The 14,609-nt window shown below is 42.8% G+C and overlaps 1 long non-coding RNA gene across 1 annotated transcript; it reads left to right on the plus strand.

Moving 5' to 3' along the window:
* Nucleotides 1-11,770: 11,770 nt before the first annotated feature.
* LOC147906372 (uncharacterized) lies at nucleotides 11,771-14,609 on the plus strand. Its single transcript, XR_015542077.1, has 3 exons — nucleotides 11,771-12,314; nucleotides 12,503-12,580; nucleotides 13,970-14,609. It is a non-coding gene; the product is annotated as an uncharacterized LOC147906372 (long non-coding RNA).

A 14,609-nucleotide genomic window follows, 5' to 3' on the forward strand; every position in this document is an offset into this window, starting at 1 on the left:
TATTACATGATCTACTGTCATCTGCTTTTAAAGCAACCAACATAATACTAATAGGTGACTTCAACATTAGCATGCTGCAAAAAATAAAAGAGTCACACATATTATAAGTGATTATGAACAATTTCAATTACATACTATAATGTAATCACATTACGATGACATAAGGAACACAACTAGATCATACTTGGAGTAACATACCAAACATAAACAATTACTGCGGAACAACATATGCATATTGGACAAATTACTCTATAATCTACATGCGTGCATAAAATAGCATACATTTCAACAAGCACTCACCTTTACCTAAAAGTCATACATACTATTGTCATTACATATTAATAATTCCATCGTTCTTCTCCCAACCAACCCCCCATGAATTCAACAATTACTACTTCACCTTTAATTCAAAACACTTTTTATTACCTTCACGCTTTACAATGTGGTGAAACTTTGCATTACGTTCACAACCATATTCATATACAAATGCATTATTTTATAACATCTATCATTACGCACAGTATAACAAAAACCAACAAACCACGCAACAATCGTGTAGAATAATGCACACAAGCCCATACCTCAACCAACATGTTCTCTACCCCAAAACCCTCATCATACATGTGAAAAACATCACAAAATCTATCTAATATGATACTTTTTCCTACAAAACTCCATAAAAAATACCACAAAACGAATTTCCTTTGTACCAAGTATCACTGGTACGAGAAAACAAAGTACAATAGTAATAGCAAGGGAAAAACTTTCAATCTAATAATGCCCCTTAACAACCATACACATGTACAGAAACATACAAACACACATGTAAACCCCACCATGTAAAAGCCCTTTTGTCACCATGCAAACTTACCTTCCTATTAGCGTACAACCATGCTCACTTATATTCAATGTGGCTATGGTTCTTCCAAAATAAGCAAACCATTGGAGGTGGGAAAAAAGCGAAACTAAAGATATGCAACTACTATGTCACTAAGTTCTAACCACAATCACTAAGTGCCTCACACAGCAAAGCCAGCTCTGAAAACAAAACAAACAAGATGAATTTCATTCAAGTGGCTTGCCCAGAGAGAAGAAGAAGAAGAAGGGGGAGAGAGAGAGAGAGAGAGAGAGAGAGAGAGAGAGAGAGAGAGAGAGAGAGAGAAGAGAATAGAATAGAATAGAATGTTGTATTATCGTCCTCTGGGGGCCGAAAAATGACCCATGGGACCTCATATGATCAGAGAAGATACAAAAAAGGAAGTCTCTGTCCTCCAAAGAGGAAGGGGTGATAAAGTAACACAGTATCACTGCTTTATAGCCTACGACATCGTGCATTGTTCTCTGTGCTTAAGAATCCTACCAATATATGTGCCCAAGATAGGAGGATGTACATGCGTGAGTAGGCTCACAAGATTTGAGTGCCTCTCTACGACATTCTGAAAATCTTTCCTTATGTGGGCATACTGTGGGCATGTCAATAAAACATGTGCTTATGTCTCCACGTCCTGCAAATCACACATTTGGCAAATTCATCGATCTCTTGAAGTATCTCCCCAGGCTCCTCTCTCCACCTCTAGCATATGAGAACGGGTACGCATACTTGCAATATTACGCTTGCCATTAATAGGTATGGGCATGCTTATGTATCTTTGAACATTGTCCTTTGCTTGAGCATATGTGCTCCAATAGCTGGGACTAATATGTTGGCAATAGTATTCAAACTTAGCTCTTTTCTTAGCTGATTGCCATTTATGATGCAATGCTTCAAGGAGTGCTTTTTGCAGTGCCTCCTCATCCATTTTGTCTGAGGGGCTATCTAAATATGAGGCAACTTCCCACCTTTGGAACCAGCCATGAATATCTAGCCACCATCCTGAGGATAGTATCTTACTCTTATTTGTTTTTTGAAGTCTTCTACTTGCTTCCCATGCCTTTCTTGGTAGTCTGTGTATGTCCATGGCCTTGACCTTCTTGATGTATTTGAAAACTCTTTCCAATGCCCTTATTTCAATTGGTTTGGTGCTAGTCTCTAGAAGCATGATTGAGTAGGGTGTGGTAATTTTGATTCCCAAGTGCCTTCTGATGAATGATTTTTGCATCTTCTCAATATCATCCCATTTTGATGCTGAGATACTTCCTCCCCAAACTTCCACCCCATATAACACTGTCTGTACAACATATGCATCAAAAAGGATTTGTCTAATACCCCATCTTATAGTGTCACTATTCCTGCAATCATTCTCAAACTGATAGTACTTACCCCACCCTGCATCAATCCTTCTTTGAACACAATCACTCCACTTGTGATTTGCTGGTATATCCACCCCTAGGTATTTGAAAGTTTGCACTCTTTCAATTTGCTGGCCATTGTACATAATATTTGGTGTGTTTGCTGGCTGTACTGTTTTGACTATCATCATCTTTGTTTTGTTGACATTAACAGCAAAACCACTTTCCACACAAAATTTATGAAGTACATGCATCATCCATCCCACCTTTTCTGCTGTGTGTGAGAAGAAAACATCATCTGCATGCAACAGTAGTAATACAGCATATCCCAAGATTTGAGGGCTGTCTATGCTCTTTTCTTGTAGTATCTCCTCGACCGATTCTTCTAGTCTATCAATGCATAAGCCAAACAATGTAGGTGACAGTGGGCATCCCTGTTTCACCCCCATATTGCTATAGAACGTTGTTGAGAGAGAGAGAGAGAGAGAGAGAGAGAGAGAGAGAGAGAGAGAGAGAGAGAGAGAGAGAAGAGAGAGAGAGAGAGAGAGAGGGAGGGAGAGAGGGAGGCAGGGAGGGAGGGAGCAAAAGAAGAAGAAGAAGAAGAAGAAGAAGAAGAAGAGAGAGAGAGAGAGAGAGAGAGAGAGAGAGAGCAGGCCAAAAAAGACGGAGTCATTAAATGCATGCATTGAAAGACAAATCTTCCATCATTCAGCTCATTGGGCGTCCCTTTGCCACTTTAGTAGGTAGATTCAAGGCATTTTTGTAGCATTCAAAGTGTGCATATTGAACACAGTGCATGCCTACATCCAATAGTTCTTTATATTGTGTGAGGACCAATTCGCATCTTGTAGTGTTGTCCGACCTATGATAAGCTCAAGAAAATTATTGCTTGATGGGCGACGAATAATGATGGAGGTTGATGTGTTTGATGTATAGGTGGAGGCCATAAGCAAATATGATTCAGGTATGGGCTATCAATCATAATAGTGGAGAGTTTTCGTAATTCATTGAATCCCTACTAAGTTTTTAGTCTCCCTTAACCTTGCTTAGGTTCCTTCTTTGCATGCAACATGATTATCTTATTGCTCACACTCCTATTGCACACCATCTGAATTAAAGTTGAGAAAATATGAGAGAGAGAGAGAGAGAGAGGTGTTGCAACATCCATGTCTTCTTCTTTTGGTGTCTATAGTTCAACAACACATTCTACAACTTGATTAGCATCTTTATGGATGGGATTGTGCAATTGTATTAACTATTTCTAGAGATTCATGATAATATTATTCCAACTAGTCTTCTTTGCAATTTGCCTAACCTTTTGTTTCATATCACCTAGAGTCCTACTTGAAGATTATAATAGCCACAAATTTGGGGATGTCTCTCGAATTCACTCAAGTAAAACTTTGTCTAGACATTGATGAATGTGCTCTTAACCATGCAAAACATGCAAAAGGCAAAACGGCCTACTGTAACCCCTATCATTGCACAATGTTCCTTCCTTTCTCCAACAAAATTGCATTGTGAAGCTAGGAGTTTGGAACTTGGAGGACAAAAATAATATAGGGATATAGTACTATGCTTTTATAGCAATGTAAACATAACATTTCCCTTGGCTTGTGCCTAATTTGAGAATAATTAGAGACAAAGGTTCTATTGTCATTACCGATGTTCATCTTAACTTTGCATCCGCACAGTAGTCGAGGCGTGTCGAAATCTTCAGTAGTTCCCAAGAACATGTATCTGTTTTTCATTATGACTTAAGATTAGAATTTGAGGAGCCTTTCAATTGCTCGAGCCTTCTTTCTTTGTTTCAATCATTGCCTACCTTTTCACCTTTTTTGAACTGAGATCTGGTGTCTTTAAATCCTTTGCTGCTCTGTAATTGCACAATGTTCCTTTCTTTCTCCAACAAAATCGCATTGTGAAGCTAGGAGCTTGGAACTTGGAGGACAAAAATAATATGGTGATATAGTACTATTCTTTTATAGCAATGTGCACATAACGTTTTCCTTGGCTTGTGCCTAATTTGAGAATCATTAGAGACAAAGGTTCTACTATCATTACTGATGTTCATCTTAATTTTGCATCCACATAGTAGTCGAGCCGTGTGGAAATCTTCAGCACTTCCCCAGAACATGTATCTCTTTTTCATTATGACTTAAGATTAGAATTTGAGGAGCCTTTAAATTGCCTGAGCTTTCTTTCTTTGTTTCAATCATTGCCTACCTTTTTCACCTTTTTTGAACTATGATTTGGTGTCTTTAAATCCTTTGCTAATTTGTAATTGCAACCCAAAGTTTGGTATCTCTAATCACGACTACTACCCAAGAAATGCATTCCTGTTATAAGGATAAGCTAATATATCTACAAATAAAATGTGCTATCTATACACCTCTGCTTTGCAGTTTATAATTACAACTACACCATATAGCTTATGGGGATTTTCACTTGATTGAACATGTAACGTGGCTAATAGGTAGTGACTTCTATCAATGAATCCAAAGGAGATTCGATTCCACTTTGAAATTGAAAAGAAGGCCATAGCCATAGTGACTCTAGCAATGAATCCAAAAAAGATTCAATTCCAGTTTGAAATGGGAAAGAAGGTCATATCCATCGTAACTCTATTCAACCCAATGAATGCTTGCCTCTCTTTCCTATTACTATGTCCTCACAGTAACCTTCTTCATGCAACTTTTTGCCTTACGATTCTTGCACACATCTCGTCAGCCACCACCAGCTCCTGGTGATCTTTCCTCTTTAGACATTTGCACCTCTCAACAAAACGTTTATGGATATTGTGCCACACATCAATAGCATCACACTAAGAAATTGATTTCATTAGCTTCATAGGGCTCAACTACTTTTAGAACTCTCTCCTCAAAAGGTGGTGTTCATCTCATGTAAGGTGTCAACCACAACTCCTTGCAAATAGTGCCCACTATACTCATTGTCGTTGCCCAACAACTTTCATCCCTCCTCTCAATTTGAACTTGGAACTCCTTCAAACACAAATGACAACGGTTTACTCCTCCCATGGTTGGCAACCCATTCCTCTTTGTTCTTGTCAAATCTGAAGAGGGTGTGCATCTGAGATCTTGAGGAAAGCCAAACCATGAGGAAAGTCATGTGCATTACCAAATGCCATCCAATTCTTCACCCTCGAATGCTCAATCAAGTGCATGAAGTTGTATGTGAAACTCTCTCTCTCTCTCTCTCTCTCTCTCTCTCTCTCCCCCCCCCCCTCACAGAGCCCTCTCACTCACCTGTCTAATCTCTTCTCCCAACGTTAAGGCCATTCATTTTGGTTGGTCTCCCACGCCCTCGGGACTCGCGCCTTGGGAGTCGCGACTCGCCTCCTCTCTTGCGCCTTGGGGACTTGTGTTGTCATCAAGCCCTCCCTCCAGGTCCGAGGACCCGCACCTCATCAATTTTTGCCTCTGGGACTCGCGCCATCATCACTCTGTGACCCGCACAGTCCCTGCCTCCTGCACTGTTTGCCCCTTTTGGAGTCTGCCCAGCCCACACACCACCACGTGGCATTTCTGATACCTGCGTCGTGCCCTACCTGTGCCGTGCGATGTGGCACTTTGTGCACTACCCCGCCACTTGGCAATCCCACAGATCCTCATCCGAGCCTCCAAGCCCTCCCGCATTGTGTGCCATGTGGCACCGTGACAGTCTTCTCCTCTTTGCAACGTGCACTTCCCGAACCTCTAGAATTCTTTCCCAAGCCTCCAAATCCCTGCCACGTGGCTTATATGGGATTTGTGTGCTTAAAGAATAGAAGAAGATAGAATAGATAGAAAATAGAAGAAATGTCTTTAAAAATACCTATTTTTCCTTTCTTATCACACAAAATAGGTTCAATAGACTTTCTCATAATTTCCACACTGGTCTTGCCACCTTGTTCTTCTACTATTTGGACATATAAAATACTACTACTTGTTGTATTGTTGAGACACGTAACCAACCCAATGCCCTTTTCATCCATTTTCTTGATCCCTTCTATCACGCTTCCTCGTTGCGCCATGGATTCCAACTACTGCCCTCGCCCAAGATTCGCGCCACAAAATCGTCAAATCGGAAGTGAGTTTGATGCCTCCTTCCCTGCGTTTATCATCCAGAAGAACGGCTTCTTGTTCAATCAAGATATCAAAGGCTCCTGTCAAGATTCAAGATATCAGAGTCTTGTTTGTTCAGAGGCAAAAGTCCTCCGCTGATCCAAGAGCTACGATCAATCCTTAGAATAGTCGGCCCCAGGAGAGCGATCCGAAAAATGGAGCTCTTTACTGTGCATTAGTATTTAGCTAACTTGTCATTCCGAAGCTCCTCGGAATGCCTTGGTTGTTTCCTTGTAAAGGCCAAGGTAGGTATGTGGATCAGAAGAAGGCCTAGAGCCTTTGTTTGATGCGTCATCCTTGGAACGTACGCCAGCTTCTTTGTAAGGCAATGAAGCGGCACATGTATATCTACTTATGGCAAGACAAATAGATCGAATTATCTACCATCCTTGTGTTAGATGCGTAGCAAAGGCCGTAAATGCTTGTTCTATGGGGATTTAGGATTTACAACGGGATGGATTAACCTTTATCAACCAAGGGCAAGTGCATTGTCTCAAGTGGACCGAAAGAATGGCACCTAGAGTATTTAGATGTCGGTGCACCTTCCAAAATGTTGTCCATTATTCCCTCTCACCTGCATAACTGTAATGAAGGCCACAAGTGGGTCAAGTTAGTGGGGGTTAGGATAATTAGTATTTGGGGGTGTTTGCTAGATAGAGGGGTCTAAATAGCTAAGGGGGTACTATATAACTACCATCCTCTATGTACTTGGGGACCTTTTGCTGTGCCATGTAATCCTATCTACTCCCCCTTCCTCCTCCTTGCCTAGGCTGGCTCACTCACTCTCTCTCTCTCTCTCTCTCCCCTACTCCCTCTCTTTCCTCTCTCCCCTACTCCCTCTCAAACTCTCCCTCTCTTTCCTCTCTCCCCTACTCCCTCTCAATCTCCCCCTCTCTTTCCTACCTCATTCTCTCCCTCCTCTCTTCTTCCCCTATCTCTCTCCCCTTCTTCTAGTCTATCCCCCTTTCTCTAAATCTGCCCCTACCCCATTTTCTACATTGGTATCAGAGCGGTAACCCTGGCACCATTGCTTCACCATATTGTTTTAAAAAAAAACGTGTGGCTGCTACGAACGATTTAATAGTGGACATCCTGCTGAACAAGACAGTGTGCCGGTGAATCACCATATCCAGAAGGGTTGCCATAACCTACAACGCAGGAAAGCTACATCAGTGTTTCGAACCTGATCTATTCACAAGACCGAAAATCCCTGCAACCTGCCCGCAGCAGCCCATGAGCAAGCAAACAGTACCAGCGCTCCAGCGCTCCACAGCAACCCACGAGGGCATCCACGAGACCACAGCCCAAGCGCACGAGAGCCCTCCGACCATTTTAATCTGAAGCTCCCACGGCTGCCACCGACGGCAGTCTTGCCCTCGAGCTGCCCATCACCACAGCCTCAAGCTGCCCGTCAAACACGCCTCCATCCCCGTTCCGTGATTCGTCGGAGCCCTGCGCCTCCCGTCTCCGTTCGTGAGTCGCCGGAGCCCATCTTTGTTCGTGGCATCTACACCCTGTAGTCTCCTACGCCGCACCGCCTCCGAACCTCGTCTCCTCCCCGTCGCCTTCTGCTCTGCCAACCGCACCGCCGTCTCCTCCCGCTCCGCCAGTCGCGCGCCACCTCTGCCGCCCTGCAAACCTTAGTCTACAAGGTCCTAGACTTTAACTAGGGTTCGTTTAGTTAGGGTTAGTTTAGGTTTGGTTAGTTTGGACCTAGGTTAAGTTAGTACTAACTAGGGTTACAAGGAGGGTTAGGTTAGACTAAGTCAAGGTCCTAACTGTCTTACCAGTCCTTAGCTTAGGAGTCCTAAGTGTCCTAGGTGACTTAGGGATTCCCCCCCCCCCCCCCAAAAAAAAAAAAAAGAGAAATTCGAGCCTCTTTTAGATCTGGGCTCAATTGGACCCCGTTCACAGCCTCTTCAACAACCTTCCTCCCGAGCATCTTCATCAACTTTTCTTCCGAGCCTCTCCATCACATTTTGAGCTTTGAGACAGGTACAAAGTGAGCACATTTACATGTATTTGGCATAGTACATGTTTAATGCACACGATGGGACAGCCGCATGCGTATGAAGGGAAAATGGGACGACATGCCTCTAGTTTTGGACAGGTTATGCAGGGCTCTATGCAGCATGCAAAAAGCTTCGGGCAGCCTCAACGTGAGAAAAATTCACAGCCCAATGGCATCCTTCTGATTACCATCCACAATCTGGTGTACCCCATAACATTGGATGTGTTGTATCAAGTATTTTCTCCTTTTGGGTGTATTGATAAGATTGTCATGCATCCGATTTCAAGTGGTCTGCAAGCTGAACTACACTATGCCTCACAGGCTAGTGCATGGCAAGCACGAAGCAGCTGCAAGGTCGGGATATATATGGTGGTTGTACACATTCAGCTGTTAAAACCGACAGAGTTGTCATTCGTGGGGTCATTCCATGCTAAAAGTGGAGATACAAATGCCATAAAGCAGCCACTTGTTTTTGGAGCTATGATGCCTAGAGGTGTGATGGCAAAGGCTAAGAAGGACGATAAAAATAGCCATCCAACAATGCACGTATGCCAATGCTGGTAACGCAGCCAGTGCAGCCCAGCCATCCTATGCCTCTCACTCGTACACAGCCAAATCATGCTTCAAAGCTAGTGAACATGCCTTTGTATGCATGACACAAATCTGGTTATTTTCAGGCGATTATAGCTGCAAATACAAATGGGATTTTTGGAGAGAGCCATTCATATAAAAAGAGCAGCCCACATGATGGAGGCAAATATGGACAGCAAGAAAAAGAGGGCTGTTATATCAGTTTGCAGGAACAAAACTTTGATCGGGATGATGCCCTGGCACTTCAACATACTAACACCTCTATGCAGGGTGATGGAAAATGCTTATTTGACAGTGACAACGAAGCAGGCCTGATGGATGAAAAGTTAGATGATGAGCCAAGCAATGATGAGAAAGTCTTTAATAGGAATCAAGATGCAGATGTTGACCAGCAAAGTAAAGATGTGGATGCACTTACACTTGATCCTTCTAGGCATGCAAACTTTGAGGACAGTTTTTGAGGAGGAGGTCAGTATCCAGCATTGTATGGTCTCCATAAAACACAGAAAGGGATGCCAAAGTAAACTTACCCACAGTGACAAGGAGCAGCTTGAAAAGATATGCATGACGAGAAGTAGCTTGGGAAGATATGCATGACAGTTTGATCCCGGAAGCTGCATCACAGCGCAGTCAAGAGCATGACAATGGGGAATATGGCCACATGAATAATGCCCTTCGCCTACTGCTCACTAGGTGAGTATACTTGGGAGTTCTACCTCCTACACTTAGCAGCCATAAGGGGAACAACAGCGTCACACAGGAGTGTTATAAATGTATAAGAAAAACTTTGGAAGGATGTCCTCATACTGTGTACAGCACATCAAAAATAATGTTGCCATGTATTGGCACTTGCAAAATTTGAGGGAATAGTTTTCAAAGGGCAATCAAAAGTTGAGCTCTTCAAGTTATATGACATGGATATGAAGCACACAACAGAGATGCATTCATCTAGGACTGAACTTAATGGTGGGGATGGAAACCTGGCCAAGCATGTGGATTGCAAGGATAGTGCCAGATGGCAGATCCCTACAACTGATTCTTATATGTTCATGACCGCTGCCAATGACAAAAGCGGCATCTACATGGTACAACTTGAAAATGACAGCCAAAGTTATGAAGATAATGCATAGCAAAAGGAAGATGGCTGTTATGACTATTTTGCATATGGGTATTATAATATTGATGACAATCAGCCCTTGCACAACCACATTGGTCTAAATACTTATTGTCCCCAGGAGTACATTAGTGCACAGCATCAAGGTAATGCAGATATGCAACTTGATGGGAAAGCACATGGAAGTGCTATTGTAGGAGACCAAGGTAAGTCTATAGTTGGGCATGAGGCAAACTTGCCACAACAGAAGTTGAGGATCATGAAGAACAAAGGGCCTCTTCCTGAGGGTGATGATCTCATATGGCACGATAATGTTGCATCCTTGTCAGCAGAGCACCAAGGCACACTAATGCATGGGAATTTCATTGTAACCCCACACAAGGTGCAGTTTGGGCAAAGGGCAGAGTACTTATTACACAACCAACCAGGTCCTTCCATCTGTGGAAAGCCTATTAGTCAACAGTCCACTATGATCTTGCCCATGGGAAATTTCTGCCAGAGACTTCCACCAGTGACTCTTCCAGGGGGTGATATCCTTGAGTTACATGCAGGGGATAAAGACCGGTATTCACTACTGCCATTTGGTGTATCCCAACCTCATGTGGATGCTTTTGGGGAAGCATATCCCTCCAGCACTTATTTCTCAGCTCTATTTCAGCACAATGCCTGTGAGAGGAGTTGGCCTGGATCTCAATCAGATAGTAGGCTTTACATAGAGTCTGGACAACCTCGAACGCAGCCTGGACAGATTTATGTGGAAGGACGCCACATGCCCAATATGTACATGAGTTTGCAAGCCAAGTGGGACATTGATGATGCCTTGTCAAAACAGCACCATGCCTATGTGGGTGTACCATCTGAAGTCGGGGATAACTTGTCTTTCTTGCATTATGGCAGTAGCTTGGTTGGACAAGTGTGTGGTACAAACTCAAATGATATTTTGGCAGACCATAGATTCAAAGGAGGAACCCAGGATCCTAATAAGCAGGGAGAATGGCTCTCAGCTTTGGAAGGAGATCTCAGATTTTATCCAATGGATAATGAGGGCAAGATAGCATGCATCATTTCGAGGCTTGGTTGAAGATGAGGATTTCATCTTGGAAGCCCTACACACGTGCAGATTTCAAAGACCTCATGGGTGTCATGGTTAGAAGGAAATTACACCGGTCCAGCCCGAGGTTGAAGGCCTTACATGTGAGGATTGAAGATCCCTGGAATGTTGAGGAAGCCCAAGAACTTTTGGAGCTGTTTGAGCCTGAATATAGCATCTATAATGAAGATGATTTTCAGTTTGTTGCATTTGGGCAAGATAACAAAGCCAGAGATGCAGTGGATATATGGAAAAGCAATGAATGCTCCCAATGTAGGCAGAAAGCGACAGCAAGGCATAAAGAGGTGTGCAAAGTAGACTCCATGGAGACGAGCAATGGCTATATGATTGTGGAGCTTATTGATGATGGGCATGCTAAGTGGGATCAACGCTTACATGACCTAGGAGGTGCCATGACATCTATGGAAGGGAACTATTGGACTTTCCCTTTTGACCCAGGTGGCCCGCATGTTGGAACATGTTTATTCTCCAGCAGGAAGTTTTGGAGTTCAACCATCACTTGCAATTTTGAGGATAAAATTATATTCAGCGGGGATGGTTTGTAATGAAGGCCAAAAGTGGGTCAAGTTAGTGGGGACCTGCCATCTAGTCCTAGCTACTCTCCCTTCCTCCTTCCTGCCTACGCTCACCCACACTCTCTCTCTCTCCCCTACTCCCTCTCAATCTCTTCCTCTCTTTCCTACCTCATTCTCTCTCTCCTACCCCTTCTCCTCCCTTCTTCCCCTATCTCTCTCCCCTTCTGCTAGTCTATCCCCTCTCTCTAAATCTGCCCCTACCCCCTTTTCTACAATAACGATACCCTCTAGCCTGTGGACTCTCCCACTCCCAATTGACATTGCTCTATCATGGATGTTGGCTGCAGAGAATTGATCAACTGGTAGTTGTCCTGAGATTCTTTTGTCTGTCCGGAATACCAACAGCTGTTCAAAGATCGGAGTGTGGAACCCACATTCATGGAGTTCGAGATGTGTCTCAGAGGAATTTTTTCCTTGATAATTACAGTGTCCAAATTATTGAGCTTAAAAGATATCCTTGCCGCGCTAAACATGTCAGAGAGGCTGATCTTTCAAGGCTGAAGAATTAAACTGCATGTGCTTTACAATATTCAAACCTTATCATCGGCTCCTTTCCGTAGTAAGTGCTTTGTTGTTGTTGAACTACAAATTGTTGTGTCTTGTCCTAGAATGAGGTATCTCCTCTGGTTCATAGTTTTTGCTTGCCAGCCTCGCATCCTGAACTTTGCAACTGTATATTTCTGTTAACTATAAAGAGAAGCTTAACGGTGAAATAGAGCTTGAGTGTATCTTGGCTTGCCTGTGCAGAATGGATACCGGATGCATGAACTGTGCGAGATTGCTGGTCGCTTTGAGGAGAAGATATTTTACGCTGCCACCGACCAGGTATGAAGAGAGGAAACTTGTAACCAGGGACTAAAGCGACTTGTTGATGAAAAAGACATTAGAAGGGCTCAGATGTGCAGATGAATAATTGCTTCCACTCTTAAGCGTATTACAGTCCAAGAGGTGAACCTTGTTCTGTGTATGCGTTTGTGTGCACAGTGATAATCACAGAGTATATATGAAGTATATCACAGCAGTCATGGCTGTAGATAATGCAGTTTACAGCTAATCACATTAGGCAGTGCTGTTGAGATGTGTCTGTCTTTGCAATATGCCGGTGTGTGATGGAGTTTTGACTTTTACTTGGTATGAATACATTTCTGGTTATCTGCTCATGTGCGGAAGGATATATGTATTCAATCGTTGGGTGCTGGTGATGTCAGCGGGGTTTTCATTGTGTGTGTGATGGACTATATGATCTCTATCTCATGGGTCTATCGTGCGGTTAAACTGCGATTTACATAGATCCATGGCATTGATGGTAGCCCCATCCCCATCTCTCTCTCTCTCTCTCTCTCTCTCTCAAATAGAAATTGACTAAAACATATTAAAAAAGAACTATTTAAAAATTACATACATATATGTACATATAAAATAAATTATATATTTATAACATTAATGATCTATAATATTTTATATATATATATATATATATCAATAAATTATATTTTATAAAACTTATATATAATATAATATTATTCGAAGGGTCTGGAGCACGTGAAGCAGCGGATCTGCCATGCCTGCAAGCTTTTCCTAAGGGAGGTATTCGATGCCTCGGTGCACTATAAAAGAGTGCTTTGCCACACTAGAATCGTACTCTGTGCTATGCTTTGGAATCGTGTTGTTGGTAGAGATATGGCGGAGCGTGAATTTACAGGAGAGAGCGACCTTGGTGCTCATGCAATGGGCACAACTCACCCCAATCTATTGACACTGGAGACAATACTTGCCACAGGGGTTGATTTTTCATCCCCCCTGTTTCATGTCCTTTCGTTTTTCTTTCTGTTCTTGCTTTCTGACCAAGAAGTGATTGTGCTTGCCTTCTGACCGAGAGGTGTTTGCTGTCTCTTGCAGAGATGATTAAACACGCTTCTGGAAAGGGACAAAGTACATTACTGCATTGGTGGATGGTAATGTAAATCTTGTGAGGAAGCTCGAGGATCAGCGTCTCATGTTCCACAATAGTATCTCTATGTTTGGAAAGCCAACTGCTTTGCTTTGTGACACACAGTTACAGCCAGTTTCTTGGTGGGAGAAGTATGGCATTTCTACCCCAGAATTGGTAGGGTTCTTATCTCTTTTGCTAACATATCTTGCTGAAAGTTGATGTTTCTATTGTACTCTTTCTGTCTCTTTCATTGAATATTTGCACTTCTTTGCAAATTGCAGAGACACATTGCCATGAAGGTTTTGTCGCAGGACTGCAGTTCTGGCCCGTGCGAGAGAAATTGGAGTACCTGGGCTCTCTTCACACAAAAAAGAGAAATAGGATTTCTACTGCACAGTTGGAGAGACTTGTTTTTTGTCATTGAAATTTGAGATTGCTGGAGCGGAAGGGGAATCCCATTGAGCCACAACAAGTCAATCCAGATAGAATCGACATCAATAAAACCAAGGACGTTCCAGAGATTTCTTAGGAGGAGAGAGACATTTACTCCATGCTATATGAGGAGATTTCAGCTCCATCTCATGCGACACGATCTTTCGAGAGGGCTACTACCAATGCTGCACCACCTCTGGTAAATGCAAGTAGCAGTGCTGCACCACCTCCAGCAAATGATGACACATTTGAGGAGTCATCCGTTGCTAGCGAGAGCGAGGATGAGGAGGAAGAGGAGGATGCTGAGGATATGGAGGACGACTCATGAGTCATGACTGAGGACTGTTTTTGCTAGTACTTTCATATTTTGAGTCTCGACTACTTCAGTACTTTTATATTTTGCTATGTACTCTCCTTTTATATTTTCCAGCAACACCAGAGTATCTATTTAGTATTAGCATCATTTCAGCTTTGAATATTGAACCTCTT

The sequence above is a fragment of the Dipteris shenzhenensis genome, chromosome 1 (genome assembly GCF_047967505.1).
Source record: "Dipteris shenzhenensis isolate YYH24624 ecotype China chromosome 1, Dip_SZ_1.0, whole genome shotgun sequence".
Lineage (NCBI taxonomy): Eukaryota > Viridiplantae > Streptophyta > Polypodiopsida > Gleicheniales > Dipteridaceae > Dipteris > Dipteris shenzhenensis.